Source organism: Pinus tabuliformis, chromosome 8 (assembly GCF_031772625.1).
Source record: "Pinus tabuliformis cultivar Carrire ecotype Pingquan chromosome 8, CPIR1, whole genome shotgun sequence".
NCBI lineage: Eukaryota > Viridiplantae > Streptophyta > Pinopsida > Pinales > Pinaceae > Pinus > Pinus tabuliformis.
The window spans coordinates 411,372,279-411,377,380 of NC_142294.1; positions in this window are offsets into that span (position 1 = coordinate 411,372,279).

Consider the following 5,102-nt stretch of genomic DNA (forward strand, 5'->3'; position numbering starts at 1 on the left):
TATTTATAATAAATTTAATATAAATTAATATTTGATGATGATGATGGTGGTGGTTAACGTCATCTGACTTAAAGAAACTTTTGTCTATCTGACCTAAAGAAACAAATCATTTAGTTTGATTTAAGATTTTATTCTTATACTCAAAAAAATTGGATTTTTGTGTTCTTTAAATTATATTTTTAAACAAAAATTAAAATTAATTTTGTTTTTGAAACATTTAAATTATATAAATTTTACCATTCAAATTTAATTTATAATTTTAAAATTTTTTATTGAACTACATTGGATAGTTTCAGACTGATTGGCAAAAATTCTCTTATATAATTTTTAGCAATTGTTTTCTTAATTATTTAATATAAATCACAAAAAAATTATTTCATAAAAACAAAAATTAAAATATTTAAATTACAATTTTAAAAAATCACACATTATAATTTTCTTATTAATTTTGTATGAATATTATTTCGACTACATCATCTTTATTTGTTAAAAAAAAAACCACCTTTGATCAAAATTTTAAATATTATATTATATTATATTAAATCACATCTTTGAATATCAAGATTGCCAAAAAAGTGATCTACCACTCTCTTATCTTATGGACCTTAACAATCTTAGCTAATCTGTGTTGACCTTAATATTCTCTTTTCTTCTGTATGGACCTTAATGGTCCTGGCGAATATTTTTGTATTGGCCTTAAGATGCTTGTTTGAGAAAGAAGATAAAACTTATTAACATCTCACTGAATGTATGGGCCTTAACAATTTTAACTAATCTTTTTGTATTGACCTTAATATTCTCTTTTTCTTTTTATGGACCTTAATGATCATGGCTAATATTTTTGTAGTGGCTTTAAGATTCTTGTTTCAGAAGGAAGATAAAACTTATTAACATCTCATTGAAATTTAGTAGTGATAAAAATATAAAAAGGTGAATTCATTATTGGTTTATAAAAGTTAAGTTTTTATTTTTGCTTTATAAATTTTTATATAAACCAGTTCTCTTTATAATATATTTAAAATTAAAAGAATATATTAAGTTTATTTTTTATTAAATAAGCATTTTTAAAAATATAAAATATATATATATATATATATTAATTAATGATCATATTGTATAAACACATATTTGGATATTTTTAATAACATCGACTTACACATATTTAGAAAATTAATTTATAAATGATTAAGTAGCTAATGTTTAATCATAATAATAACCAAAATTATAGTGTATGTTTAACATTTAATTTACGATTTATTGAATAAGTGATAAATACAATGAAAAAGAATATTGATTTTAGTGTACATGCACGTTTCACAAGTTATAAGGAAAATATTTAATTCACAATAGAAATTTATTTTGTATGGATCACTATGTCATGTATACATTACATTAATTTGCGATAAGGTTAACTTATGTAAAAGGATTATTTTAGAAGATGAAAAATTATATCTATATTAATATAAATATTTATTTTTCTTATTCAATTTTGTTAATAATTTACTCTCAAGTAAACTATGTATTTTTGGTCATCAATTTTTTTTTTAAGATGGCCATATTGGCTACCTGCAAGAAGAGTATCACAGCGGAAGCCATTGCCAAAATCTTCTTTCAATGAGTGTAGGTACATTTTGGGATCCCGCAGATCATTATATCAAATCAGATATCAGGTTTTTAAGTGCATTTTGGTCGATCCTTTGGTCATTATTGGACACTAAGCTCACTAAGTCTACTTCATTCTACCACCAGATAGATGACCAAACAGAGGTCATCAACATGACAATTGTGCACATATACAACTCTAGCAATCCATGAACATGGGATGAGAGTCTTTCCTATGTGCAACATTTGCTATAACAGAGTTCTCCATAGCTCGACTAGCTACAACCCCTTTGAAGTGGGCCTGGGATTTCAACCATTATGTCCCCTTGATGCTGCATTACCTTTTGTAACTACAAGGGAAGAATATGCCCATGTTCAGTCAAAAGCATATAAAGCCACCATGTTTATTGAGTGCATTCAACACATCCTCTAGTAGGTACGCAGCATCTTGGGTAAATATAATGCCAAGTACAAACAACGACATGATCAACATTGGGTACCTCATAGGTTTTAGGTGGGCGGTAAAGTTTAGTTATATATGTAGAAAGAACTCCTTGTCGAAGCCCATCAGAAGCTTTGACCACTCCAATACAGGCCTTACACCATCACCAAGGTTGTGAGTGACAACGCTTTCGAGCTTAGTATCATCCCATTCCTTGGATTGCACCCCATATTCTATATGGACCGTCTTCGGCCATACTTTTCACCAATGTTGGTGTAACACCTCACCCCATATTTAGCCGATTTTACAAGTTCTTCAAGATAAACATGAACTGAGTGTTACTATGATATGACTTGACCTCCAAGTTCCGATTATGGAAGTGGAAACTACAAACTGAAATGCGTACTATCATCGCTCAAGGACACTAGATCACTCAACAAGCTGACAACCACTCTTGGTGAGGAATCCCTAAGTTGAAACTTAGTTTTACATGTTTGATACCCCAACTGCACCCATGACATATTGTGCATGTGGTTGGGAGACAACAACCACACCCATAAGCCTTCATGCATGCAGTTATGACTAAGATATCCTTGTTCTGTGCCAGCTTTTGCGAGATTTGCGCCACTTTTTTAGGGCTAGCCTTCAAGACACTACTTAGAAGTGTCCAAAACTCTCCATAATCAGGTCTAAGATGCTAATAAGTCTAAACAATGAATGCTAAGGCTATAACTTACTCAAAACATGTTAGTTTCATGATAAATATTTCGTCAAAAAAGTAGTGAACATAGTAATTACAGGTCATAAATGCATATCTGATCATGATCATCTTAGGTTGATAAGAAAATCATCAAGAAGGCTCAATTCCCTCTCAAGCTAGCTACAACAACACTTGTTAGGCCATGCATTTATCAATCTTTCAATAACTTATTAAATCATGAATGGGATCCACAAAGAGAGCACGACATCTAACTATACATATAGCCAACATATAACCAAAATAGAATTCATGAAAAACTAGCCATAAGATAAACATAATAACTAGTATAATTTCTCATAGATCATAATAGGAAAATGACTGATATTAACATTTGAAAAATCCAACCAAGTCAGGGGCTTCCATGTACCAATCGACCATAGATTTGTTGAACGATAATATCTCTTTTAGTTAATCACCCCTATGCCATATTCCAAGCATAAATGTGGGATCATATGGGTTAAACCAAAATAGAACCAACCAGGGCTTCTAGAGTCCAAACCACCTCATCCGTGAATCATAGTGATTTCAACTAACTTCTCTAGAAATCACTAACATCAACCAGATTGATCTCTTACCACATTGTCCAAGGCTCCAAGGAATTTATCTCCACCCATGACCTCTAGGAAACCAAATTTGTTCCAGGGGTCCATAAATTCTATACCAACCCACAACCACTAGGGAGCCTGAGAACAAATAAAAAATCCAGGTAGAGAACCTACAAGAAATGGAAATGAAAGGCTAAAACCACTATCAGTCCAGGAAACCTCCATGCATATGGCAACAAATTACCAAAGAACCACATCCATGTACCATGCATCCAAATTTTAGTAAGGAATTCACACATGCAACTTGTTACCTGCAATGTCCTTCTGTTATAGATTCTGATCCAACCTTCCCTTCCGTTGTTCACAAATTCCTTTTCTTGCCTCTTTCTTCTGTCCAAGTCCAAATGAATTTTAGCATGCTCCAAAATTCTCTAAGCGTGCAAGAGTATAAGAGATTCAATAGATAAACTAAGAAAAGTCATCAATTATTTCTGTGATGCCTTTTTATCATTGATATCTAGTCTCTTCCTTTCCTTTTTCCTTTTTCTTTCATTTTCCTTCATTTTCTCTCTAATTTCCATTATATGCATATTTGTGTCTCTTCACCTTCCTTTTCACCTGTTTTCCTTTATTTCCTTAATTAAATGCCATTTATTTCCTCTTTTTCTTTGCCATTGTATTTGCCAATTTCCATGGTCATTATTAAACCAAAAGTGATGCCACTAAAATGTTTTCCCACCATTCATCTCCATGGAATATGTGTCCCTTGGCCTTAGTTTTATTTTATTTACATGGAAAATCAACCAGGGGGTTGTTATAGCTGGACGCATTAGACATTGCTGAGTAGTTGACATCAATAGAGCTCAACACATACTACATTAAATATGCCACAATTTATTGGATCATGGACAAACGAATCAAGAACACTCGAAAATAGAGGATCCAAATATATTGAGTTACCAAAGATGGCCAGTTCTTGCACCATGGAAAGTCAATCACGAGGGACCAAACTTAACAAAAGTTTACCAATCTCATTGAGGCACTCAATGCAATGGCGACCATTTCATCCTAAGGGGGGAGTACTGATCTAGGTGGATATTTAGCAACCACCTGCTTATTACACTTAGAACCCTAACATTGTTTTTTTTAGTTTACTTAACTGTATTACAATTTACTATTTTTGGTAGTTTTTTGGGTGCTAAACTTCCAGAGCTGTTTTGGAGCCCTAAATGATGTTTTTTGGAAAATAGGCAAACTCACAATTTTTAATAGGGGTTTGTAGTTGAAAGAAGTTGTACTTGGATATATATTTCTAATGAGGTTTCATATGTGCCAAATAGAGATTGTGTGCCAAAGTTATTGCACCGGGAAGTTTATGTACCAACTAACCCCAACAGGGCCCACAAATGTTTGACGCTTCATCTCCTAGGGTTAGGTTTTTGAATGTTTAGGGTTCAGAAGGCATGTAGCCATCACATATCTTCTCAGAGATAAGGTACCATCACCTGAGCTAGCTCATTTCCATTATGAATGTAAACACTTTTCAGTAATTTTTATTATTTAATTGAAGTTTAGTTTTCATTGTAGATTTGTGCTTTTGTTTGAACATGTATTTCATCTTATTCCTGCATAAATTTGAATAAGTGGTGTTAGAGCAGTCTACTCTTTCTTTGTTTTCAATGCATGTCCCCAATGAGGCCAGGGTATAAGAAGTTAGTGTTATAGACATTTTTGGGCACTACAACCCCAAGCA